Source organism: Nelumbo nucifera, chromosome 4 (assembly GCF_055504915.1).
Source record: "Nelumbo nucifera cultivar China Antique chromosome 4, China Antique-T2T, whole genome shotgun sequence".
Lineage (NCBI taxonomy): Eukaryota > Viridiplantae > Streptophyta > Magnoliopsida > Proteales > Nelumbonaceae > Nelumbo > Nelumbo nucifera.
This window is the reverse complement of record NC_142652.1, coordinates 41,527,535-41,539,978: the sequence shown is the minus strand read 5'-3', so window position 1 is coordinate 41,539,978 and position 12,444 is coordinate 41,527,535. Positions and strand designations below refer to the sequence as shown.

General features: G+C 31.5%; 1 long non-coding RNA gene across 1 annotated transcript; it reads right to left on the bottom strand.

The window, feature by feature from the left end:
- Nucleotides 1–4,506: 4,506 nt before the first annotated feature.
- On the bottom strand, nucleotides 4,507–5,503 carry LOC148792222 (uncharacterized). The gene is made up of 2 exons (XR_016068627.1): nucleotides 5,180–5,503; nucleotides 4,507–4,904 (listed from the first exon to the last, which is right to left on the bottom strand). It is a non-coding gene; the product is annotated as an uncharacterized LOC148792222 (long non-coding RNA).
- Between the last annotated feature and the right edge of the window lie 6,941 nt (nucleotides 5,504–12,444).

Below are 12,444 nucleotides of genomic sequence, written 5' to 3'. Positions count from 1 at the left end.
ACTAGTAAATATGTAGTGTATTTGTACGTGACAGTACTTTTAAGACAAAATTATTTATAATTTATAAATAGGTTTTGAGCAGTTATAAGTGGGCAGTTTTTGAATAATTATAAGTGATCAGTTATAAGCGGGTAGTTTCTAAAATGAGAGTAAAGGTCATATATACCCTCTTTATAGACAAAAGGAATAGAAAACGTCCAATGAAAACTCTAGAAAGAAGAGACATTTGCTCTTTTGTAGATAGTGTAGATAGATATATATATGCTGAAAACAAGTATTGAGAGCATGAATCATTTTAAAAAACAATGCATCGGTATTCGGTATGAGATCTCACAAACACGGTTGAAAACATGTTCAAGAGAATTGATTTGGAAACTTTGTTGTGATTCTGATGATCAGAAATCATAACAACCAACATTGCAAGTCGTACCAAATGCCAACCTACAAAGAAGGAATCATTCAATCTAGAAGCTTTTAAGGGGTGTTCCACAACATGGTTTTTGTTTTCAAAAACAAAACCAGCCATGGTGTTTAAGTTATTAGGTGAGTTTATTGAATAGGTTTTTATTTCTTAACATGCCTCTTCCCAAAAAGCCTATCGAATTTAAGGTATGGGTGTAAAGGCTCACTCAGACCTTGTATTGAAATTTAATTAATTATAATGAGAGGATAAAGTTAAAGCATTAATAGACCATTTGATTAAGCTGATGTCATGCCAAAAAAACCCATTCAACCTAGAAGCTTAGGCTAGGAGTACAAATATAAATTTGTAGAGTGCAAAATCTTGTATTTTATATTATTTTGTATGTATTTGCACAGTACATATTTGTATTTATACTCCTTCCAAACTGAGCCTTAAGTTATTAGGAGAGATTCTTAAATAGTTTCTATTCCCTAACGGATCTTAAAACAAGTGAATTAGGGAGGTTCTTTGAAAGACTTGTCCTGTCCCAGCCATATAGAAAGAATACATAATCTAAGCAGTTTGGAGAAGATTCATCTATGACATCAACAAAAAGCAAATTGGCAATATATCTTGGAGAGAAATAAATCTAAGCAGTTTGGAATGACACTCCCCCATTTGAAAAAAATAGTCATTCCCTCTCCCTCCCTTGGGAATGAAGTCCCATTTTCATTTTAGTTTTGATTCTTATTTGAACCAAATAAATTATAGCAATAGACCATTCTGATTCCAATTCTAAGGGATTTTGATTCTGATTCCAACTATGAACCAAGAAGACCCAAAGTGTTTCTGATAATTTATGAGATAGTATGGTTCAAACTGAGATACATATGTGAAATGAATGCACAGACAGTGTGCCACAAATTGAAACCAAAGAAGCTAATGTATTATCAAACTACCCTAATCTCTTGTTCCAAATCAGAAACAGAACAGGTAGGACTGTCAATGGGCTCCAAAAGTTTGATACTCAATCCAGCATTTAGTCCAATTATCATGATTTTGGATAATTTGTCTACACAATCCAATTGGAAACATATTTCATCCCATCTGATTTGATTAAAATTCATGTTTGATTATTTTATATATTGATTTAATGCATAGAATTCAAATAGTTATATAAATAAAATATATAGTTTTATATATTATACTACACATAAACTTATATATAATAAATTCAATATTTCATGTTTATATTAATTTATTATATATAAGTTAATGATTAATTAAATTTTTATTTTTTATTTCTTTCTTTATTTTAAAAAAATATGTAACGAAAGTAGATTAAATCCAAATCCAATCTGAACATGATAAGAGGGAAAATCTATGATGTAGAAAAGATATGGTATGGAAAGAGTTTTGACCAATCAAAACCCACCCATGAATTTTGATAAATAACACCATGTTCCCTACCACGTTTACGCTTCTGGTTTATTGGTCAGTTGTTTTTTTGGATATCATATCTTTTTCATATCATAATCAAACCCGTGATAAGAATACCTGATCATGGGTCGGACTTGAACTTGGCTTTTGCCAAAATTTGAATGGGCCTTGCCCGAAGCCCAAGCCTGATATAGTGTAAGTCTAACCCAAAGCCCAGCCCATGAATAGGTCTAGATAAGATTCAAGTCTAATGTGAAATTTCCAAATTTTGACTGGAATCAGATATAAAAGTTCACTAGTTAGATTGGCTTCGGATGTTATCGCCTGGATTACAGTCCTAAAAATAACGATGGCAACTTATGACCCAATTCATGTAATTCATCTTGCCAATTTGAAAAACCACCCAAAACTGTTAACAAGCCATTTGGTGGAATATAAGTGTGTTAGTGGTTTGGTGATGGATAGAGTTCCTAGTGGATGCATTACACAAGGCCAACTTTCATGGTATGACATAATGTCAAACCAACTAGTGAAAGAGATTTTTACAATTGATCCAATATGTTTGTATCCATTAAAACAATCTATCAAGTATTTGATGTCAATCCAAAATCCATATAGCTATGTAGAAAATATAGAAATCATATATTAAAACCAGCCAGAGCTAATGTGGCAGTACTATCCTTAATTTTTTTATCTACAAATAGATTTTAGGCACCGTTAGGTTTGCAGGAACAGGGGTCTGGAGTCGGAATCGGAATGAGTTAATGAGCTATTTCTATTCCTACTGATTGATTGGTGGAATTGGAATTCCATTCCCATTCTACTGAAATGATATTTTCCCAGTTGAAGGAATACCATTCCCTGCCCCTCTCTTGGGAATGAAATCTAATTCCTACTAATTTCAATTTTCATTCCCATTCCTGTTTGAACCGAATAGATTATGAGAATAGACCATTTTAGTTCTGATTTCAAAATATTGGATTTTGATTCTATCTGTCAACCAGATGGACCTTTAGTATAAACCAGGGGAGCCATAAATCTCCTTTTTTATATGTATATTTTCCCCTTCCCCAATTCCCCACCCCAATGATAATGGTTCCCCCCACCCATAAAAGTGGAAACAAAAAGAGGATGTTGAAGGGAATGTTTGGGGTCTAGAGTAGAGTTTAGATGAGATAAACATGACTAATACAACATTCCCAAATTAGGAGTTATCATGTAATGGACATTATGTAATCTTTCCTCTTTGTGTGGTGGTGTTAGTTTTGATGGATTTCCCTTTATCATTTTTGCCCAAATTTCTTGCAAGTAAAAATTTTATTTATATTGAGAATATCTTCTATATACATATATGTTAAATTCATGAGAAGATGTGCCCAATGCATGACTAGATTTCTATACTTTCAGAGCATACATAGAATGTTTGCTTGAAGGGAGTCCTATCACGTATTATTCTATCTTTTGTTGTTTTTTTAAGTGCATTATCATTTTCTTCAATAAAATAATAAGTAAAATAAAATATATGATAGGCTGGACTGACCCAAGCTTCAATACCTAATACGTACAACTTTAGATATATTATTATTTCTTATATTTGTATTATACAACATACATTATATAATATTTTATATCAGGCAGGAAAACCATTGCATGGCCATGGGTTCTCTTACAAACAAAAACTCTGCACATATTCTAGACAGACATTAAGCCGTACATTGAGAACATCTACTTATGAATTTAATATACATGTATAGATTGGATTTCTTGTACACAAAGCTTTTGATTGCAGGAGATTTGGGCTTATTACTTGACCTTTAAGCAAAGAAACGAAACTTTCTTGCTATATCTAACTGGTACTCAATCGAACTGAGTTCAACTGATCCATGAAAGACATCCAGAGATGCATGCATTTGCAAGGTTTTAAAAACTGATTAGGAATCAGAACCATTTTGGCTATTGGTTCGATCATTCGGTTTAAACGGATAGCCCATTTCAACGAAAAAATTAAAAATTAAAAAATAATTAAAATAAAAAATGCTCAAAAACTGTTGGAATCATTGAGTTATTGATCAATTCAATGGATTTTGGTCAGTAACTGGATTTGGAGTAAAACAAAACCAATTACCTAGCTAGTTCTTGAGCTGAACGGTCCAATCATCCAGATCAACGGCAGTTTAATTGAAAACATTGTGGATTTGAATGTATTCCTCAAAACTCCATTGCTGCAAAGCTGTCCTAATACTTGTTTTCTAGAGAATGGATTAGCTGAATTTGATAACTGTTTTACTATTTTGCTTTACACCAGCCATCGATGCAAGTGAGAGATTAAATAATTGTGGATCGGTGTGGGAAAATGTTTATGCCCACAACCAAGTATAACAACTCTCAAATTCAGCTAATCGTTTTTCTATTTTCTACGTTTTAAAACCCAACAAGTAGTTGATGCTAGGAGGGCAATTTGGGTCGGGATAGGTTGGTTGGGGAATTGCACCCCGTACTCTCATAATATACACATGACCTCTACCCATACAGCATGATTAATTGTCATTAACTATACAACATTGAAAATTCGTAATGTGCATATATGACTTTGCAATTTCCTTTTTTTTGACGCTTAAAGACAAATTCATTATTTATAGAAAAATTAACAGCAATGAAAAATATAGCAATGAAAAATACAGCATGTTAAATGTGTTGAGACATAAACAAGTAATTACGAGCACTTGGAGAAAAACAACTTGAGAAATCTCTGCAATTAATGCAAATTTAAGAAATGCAAAGAAAGTCAGCTAAATGCCTCCAACAGAGATGAAGCCATCAAGTGTATCTCCCTGTCAAATGAGTCTGGATCAACTACACAAAACCCTCAAGGGAGTATAGAGAAAATAGGTACCATGGCACCCAATCCATGGCTATATTGAAAACGTGAAAGCGGGAGAGGCCCGTCTTGTTACAAAACTCTCCCTAATGCTCCGTCGTCCAAACATTCAAGGAATGAGCCCCACAGAAAGTCAAAAGTGCACAAAAGAAGTTGTAACTTGTAATTGTAGGGACGCACAATCTGCAAAAAAACCACACAACCATGTCATTATAGAAAATGAAACAGTTGGAGTAAGGACTTCGTCGGAGAGAACTTGAAGATCGCCAAAAGAAGGCTTGCCAGGAACGATAAAATCGTTACAAAACAAATGGATACCCATGGCAGACCCTAAAGGCATACCACACACAAATTCGACCAAGGCCCAACAAAAATAAGAAAAAGAGCGGAGGGAAAACAAAGATTAGAATGAATAGAACCAAAGATCCCAAGTTTGCTCCATAGGCTTGGATCAAAACCTTTGTCTATCAAATATGTCCAAAGAACCTCTCCAACAAACTCCGATATGAAGAGAAAAACTCACATCCATAGATGTGAGAGAGAAACCCTCCCACCGAGAGAGAGAGAGAGAGAGAGAGACCCTCATGCAGAGAGAAACCCTCCCACCAAGAGAGAGACCCTCATGTAGAGAGAAACCCTCTCGTCGAGAGAGAGACCCTTCCGCAAAGAAAGAAACCCTCCTGCCGAGAGAAAAACCCTCCTACCAAGAAGAGACCCTCACGCCGATCGAAACCCTCCCTCTGAAAGAGACCCTCACATAGAGAGAAACCCTACTGACTTGCAAAGTTAAGTTTGCAACAAATTTTGCGGTTTTTATGTGCCCTTTTGGGAGGGTTTTAACACTGCTTCGGGTGTTGCAAAGGTGGTCCCCATATGAAAAGTTATGGAGTTCACATCTGTGCCCCACAAAGGAGGCACCCCACAATGTCCCACAGCACATCCCCACCATGTATTGGGAACATCTCCCGATGATGATATCATTGATTCTGTTACTATCATCGGAAGATGTTCTTAATACACGGAAGAGATGTGCTGTGGGACATTGTGGGGTGCCCCATTGTGGGGCACAGATCTGAACTCAAGTTATGTGTTGTATTTGATTAAAAAAGAAAAAAGTAACAGATGAGCTGAAAAATCTGTTTTTAGATTAAGCTATTTTTAGTAGTTTTTCTACTAATTAATTCCTACTTCTCTCTCTATATGATGGCAATTTAATCCGCCCCTGCCTGGGCCTCGTCCTGCCCCACCTCATCCCGGCCATGGTAGGTTTTTTGACCATTGATCAGGTCAGGGGCAGGTTTTGTGGAAACCCAAAATTATTCTGACTAGGGATAGGGTGGGTGTGATATTTATACATAGGTTACTCATTTACCATTGACATATTAAGTTATATATTCTTTTAATAATTTTTTATATTTATATTATTACAAAAAAGATACTTGTTTTGGCTTTGGTAAAGGTCATAAGAATTAAATTTGATATACAATAATATCAAATTATACTTTTACCATTTCCTTACACCTTTATACTAATATATATATAATTTCAATTGTTTACATCTTTACCCATTTATCATGGCGGGAACGGAGATGAGGCTGAAAGAATGAAGATGTATATATTCGGAGTGGGGGACGGAATATGTAAATCCTAACCCCATCCTGCCCTGTTGCCATTTTTACTCTCTCTCTCTCTAAAGCCATGCATGGTGCATTCCTCATTATTATTAATGATAGTGCAACAAACAAGTAACGCATTAATTAGATTTATTAATTGAAATTCATCAGCAGCTTTTGCAACATTTATTATATACACTGCACCTACACCTACTCATATTATAATTCCCAATTCAATGCTTACGGGCAGATTTGTTGCTGTACGTTTAAGTGGATCATAAGGCATGTTAAACGCCAAGGGAATGGGTATGGGTAAGATGGGGCAGGACAGAATCCTTTTCTCTTTTTGTCCTCTCAATCTCTCATTCATAGCCGGTAATACCCTTATGGTATGATTATATGCCTTCGCTGATATGGATTGATACCACGGGATCGAATACAATGGGCCGTTTTAAGTTTTAACTACTGATGATGGCTTTGGTACCGTCTTTTGCAAGTTGTAGTGACACCCATTGCCACTAGGGTTGGGAAGGCTGGCTATGTGGGATGAGCTACTAGGTTGATCATGTGCATATAACATCACCAATTGTAAGAAAATCTAATTATTTTGCAAGTTCAAAGGGTTAGAAGGGATTGGGATATGGCAAAAGGGATATGGGTAGAACTAGTATAAAATGATAATAATTTAACAATAAATAATTGGATATAGCTTTAAATAGAATGAAATAACTAAATAGGGAGATCAAATCAGCCCCTCACAACATTCGCACATCTTTGCTGTGTATTAGGAATATCTCTCGATAATGACATCATCATTTCTGTTATTATCATTGGGAGATGTTCCCAATACACAACGGAGATGTGTGTGTGTATGTGTGTAAATTCATGGCCTAGTCCAAAAAATAAAAAGGTCCAACTTCTTGAATTTGATCCCAACCCGTGTAAAATTGAGATTGTGAAATTGTATACATGTATATATGCATTTATGCATATATATACATACATATATATATATATATATATATGCAAAATTACATACATACATACATACATAAAACATAAAATACAATTTCACAATCTCAGTTTTTTATTTTTTTTCTTATTTTCTTAGAAATCTTATCAAATTTTAGTTCCCACCTTAACATTATGGCGAAAATTTGTATTCTTTCAAGAACAGGTATCTTTGCCCATATGAAGAAAGTTGCAAAGGGGAAAATAGACTTTTAAAAGTTTTAAACATGAATCTTTAATTTTATTTTTGTTAATTTTTTAAACATCAGGTGAGCAATTCCAATCACTAACAGGGCATTTGGAATAAAAAGAAATAATGAAATTGGGGTTTTTGTTTTCTTATTAGAAATCACTAGTAGACAAATAATAAAATGATTTTTTTTTCCGTTATTCAGTCATAGATGTGAAAGATTAGTAGTTTTGATATTCAATTAATGTCCAAAATTAATAGAACATTAAGAGCCCTAAGACCCATCTATATCTACATATTAAAATGGGATGTGCCAAGTTGGTACTTCCCTGCTTTGTAGTTTATTCTTAGGGGGTGTTATTTTTTTGGATTTTGAGAGGGGGGAAGTTGGTTCCCATTGACCAAGAAACCCATGTTCATTTTTCAAATTTATGTAGGGACCAATGAAAGTTTATTTTCCTAGATATTACTTACCCGGGTAAGTGGCACCCATCTCCTAGGTGGGTAAATTAACTTTCCCATTTTGGGGAAAGTTGCCGATACTTGGATGGGACAAAAACACCCCTTTTAATAATGAAATTTTTATGGCTAAGATGGTCATTGCCTTATTTACATGGGAAATAAAAGAACATTGGTAAGTGCATTTACCTAGGTAAGTCTTTCCTGGGAAACACCTACTCAGGTAAGTGACTTACTAAAAAGCGAACGGGTCATTAAAGTCACTTATCTTTTTTTTTTTTCTGGTTTCTTATTGAAGGTCTACATCTTTTTTTTGTTCTTTTTGAATTTTTAATTTTAAAATTGAACAAAATAACTAAAGTGACTAATCACCTTCAAGACTTTTAACACTTCTCATTAATACACCACTAACTCTCTCTCTTTCTCCCTCCCACTAACTCTTTTAATAATCTCTCATTAGTTATGCCATTAACTCTCTTCTTCAATTACTCATGCTACTAATTCTCTATCATCTTCATTTCTCTATTAAATTGCATAAAATACATTAACTTTATCTATCTATCTATCTATTGAAATTGAGATATTCAATGATATATTAACTATATACGTTTAATTAATCTTCCATTTAAAATTATAATCCATTTAAAACTAATAAAAATTGATTAACTAAAACAAAAATAATTTAGTAAGTTATTTAAATAAAATAAAAATATTTATTAATTATTGTTATTGATAAACATATTTTTACTAATATAATAAAAAGAATTTAATTTATAAAAGGAATAAGATAAATTAAAAACTAGTGTCAATTTAAAATTAATATTAAAATAATACAGAATTATTAAACAACTATTAGTTTTATAGTTAAATTTTATTAATTTAAACCAATAAAGAGAATTATTCTTTGAAAGTTCTCTAGCAAAATAAATTAATGAAGGGTAAAGTTGAAACTTTAAATTATGTATGATAATGCATTAATAAAAATTAACATTAAGATACAAAAAATAATATAAATTTCTCTAGAGAATGGGAAATTGGTCTCTCCCACTAAAGCCCAACTTAGATTATAATTTGATAAACTAGACATAATCCAAAAAATAATGCTTGAATTGAACTTAAATGGATACCATTTAATTGAAAATGTCATATAATTCCATCTTTAATTTTTCTTATAAATAAAGCCAGTGCATTGCATGGGTCCTGACTAGTAAAAGTGAAAATAAAAGGCTCATTGGTATAATGGTTAAAGCATGTTAGGGACAGAAATAAAGCCAACTGTAGAATAGTCAAGGTGATTCTTCACAACAATTGCGAGAGGATCTTTTTTTGGTTTGTTTGGATGGCAAATCCAGGTTAGTCCCTAAGGGGGTTTTCTATAATGTAAATTGTTTTACTTGTTACCGGTTCTAAAAACAAATCAAAACCATATGGTTTGAAAACAGATTGTTTCTCAAAACAAAAACGTACACACACACACACAAAAAAAAAAAAAAAACTCATATTCTTGGTTGTTTGTTTGTTTTTTGTTTTCAAAATTGAAACAAAAAACAAGTTCTTGAATCTGGTTTCAAAATATGTTATCATCTGATTATTCAACTTCATGCTCCATAAATCATATAATTTCTATACTGAAAAAATTGTTTTTATTTTAAAACCAATATTTTTTTGTTGCTTCCAAGAACATAAACTGTGTTTTGAAACAAAACCAACTTATTTTTCTCTTTGAAAACAAAAACAGATTTAAAGAACATATTTTTGATTTTTTTGTTTTTCTGATATAATGATTTTTTTTTATTTTTATTTTTTTAAATGATGGGACAGATTGCTATTCGTCTTGTACAGAAAATTTTCTGTAACAAGAAGATAGAAGATGTGCACGGGAAAAAGATCCTTTGGTAATTTGCAAAGAATCACTTTGACTAAACTACAATTGGCTTGATTCCTGTCCCAATATGTTTTAATCATTATAGCAATGCATGAGTCATTTTGTTTTCACTTTTTTTTGGGTCTTTGGGCTCCTAATGTTCTATATTAAATTATTACTTTTGGCCATTAATTGAGTATCAAACCTATTAATATTTTCAAATTTATGACCGAATAACTAAGTAAAAAATCATTTTATTCACAGAAGCTCCTAATCAGATTTTTCTATCCCATTTAACTCTATTATTTGAACGAACTAGGCACCGCCTTCATATTTAATATCTAATGGTGCATTTCGCTTTCCTTATTTTAAACATTTATCTCTTTTTTGCATTTAAAAACTTAGTATTTATAAGGATATTTTAACTGTAAAAGGAAGATAAGTTCTTAAAATAAGAAATGTGCTTGATTATTTAATCAAACTTGAAGATTAGAGTTTTGCTTCATTTGCAAATATGAACAAATCTAGAATTTAAAAGAACCAAATTAGTATGATTATGACGTTTTAACAGAAGGGATCCTTGAAGCCCTAAATTTGAAAGGATAAGGAGTCTAGTGGTTCAGTCAAACACGAGAGAGAGAGAGATAAGGGAATAAATGATGGGGAGGATGGTGGTTTCAGCAGTGGTTGCAGAGGTGGAAAGGATAATAGAGAGGAAACATCTCACATGGAAATTGTTGTGCATTAGTATTGATGTCACACCAAGTTGGGACAGCTGTCACTATGTCATTGAGTTAGCAGGAAGGATAGCAAAATGTGATTAATAGAAGATCAAATCCAGATTTTCTACTCGTTTTTTCTACCCACACTCTATTGCAGTTACACATCTCACAATTCAAGATGGTGATGTATGGCAATAATTCGCGGCAAATAGAGTATGGGTAGAGAGTAGGCCTGGCAATTGGGTTGGATGGGTCGGGTTCGGGTTGAGTCAAGACACTTCAAGTTGATTTTGGGTTGGGTTGAATTTCGGTTTGGGTTATCAAATGCTAGGCCCTAACCCTAAATGTTCGAGTTAGGATTGACCCATGGGTCAATTCGGGTCATCCTAAAAAATAACTGAAATTTAAAAAATAAAGAAAAATTACATGAAAAATGCCAAAATTAGAGGAATTAACCTTAAAATTCCAAATATAAAATAAAAAAGCTTGATCATTTAACAATTTAAAGAGTAAACAATAAAGAGTAAAAACTAAATAGAAAAAATTAAAGAGTGAAAACTTCTAACAATGCATAAATAGTCCCAATTAGACTTGACAATCGGATCACCGGGTTGACCCATGACCCAAGCCAACCCAACCCAGTTTTTTCCGGGTTGGGTTGGGTCGGGTTCGCGGGTTGCGTCAACTTTTTGCCAGGTCTAGTAGAGAGTACTAGTATAAGGAAGTTTAGGAATTTTCTCATTTTTTTTTATTTTTTTTTATTCTGTATCATTTTTGAAACAATCAATGGAATGCTCTCCTTCCCCATAAAAAATTTCCTAAAATCTCTCTCTCTCTCTCTCTCCTCCACAAATTCCCAATAACCTAAATAATCTCTTCTCCTTAAATTTCAACTAAACTACCTCCCCCACTTTCTCCTAAATTATCTTTAATTTCTAATTATCTCCTAAATTATCTCTAATTCATATTTACCCTCTCCACATTTTTTATCTATAACCATTTAAAGAAAGAATGAATTAAAAGTTTTAAGAATTGTTTAAATATTCTAACGAAATTATAAAATAAATTTAAAATATTTATTAAAAACACAAAAATAATTATAATAGATTTAATAATGTTCATATTATTAATAATTTATATTTTTTACAAAATTCATCATGAAATTATATACTAATAATAGAAATTATGATTTTATGATTTTTCAGATTATTGAATTTAATTTTTATGTAAACAATAAAAATAAAATATTATTTAAATATTTTAATAACTAAATATCTTAAATAACAAGATAGTAAAAATATCTAAATAATTATATAAAAAAAATATTTAATATTATGTCATAGCTTTAAAATAAATAAAATTCAAATAACGAAAAAAATTAATTATTTTTCCATATTATTTAAATATTTAAATAACAAAATATATAACATAACTAGATTTTAAATAGTTAAAGTAACGAAATTATGTACTAAATTTAAAAAATTCTTAAAAGTAGAAAATAAGGACATTATGTGATAATAGTATAAATTATAATTTTATGGCTTATTAAATTCAATAAATAATTAAAATTTAAATAATGATATTATTTAAATAACTAAGTAATATTGTAAATAACTAATTTCATTTATATCAATTAATAATTCTAGAAAATAACTTTCAAAAAATCATATTTACTAATAATAAATTTAAAATCCTAATCTACATTTATTAAATATTTATTTATATACTAAATTTAATATTTATTTTATTCTCAGTAATTATTTACTACTTTTTTGTGATAAATATATTTTCAATGATTATGTATAAATTTACTTTGGCTTTGTTATTTAACAGAAAAATTTCCATAATTATTAGAGATTAAACT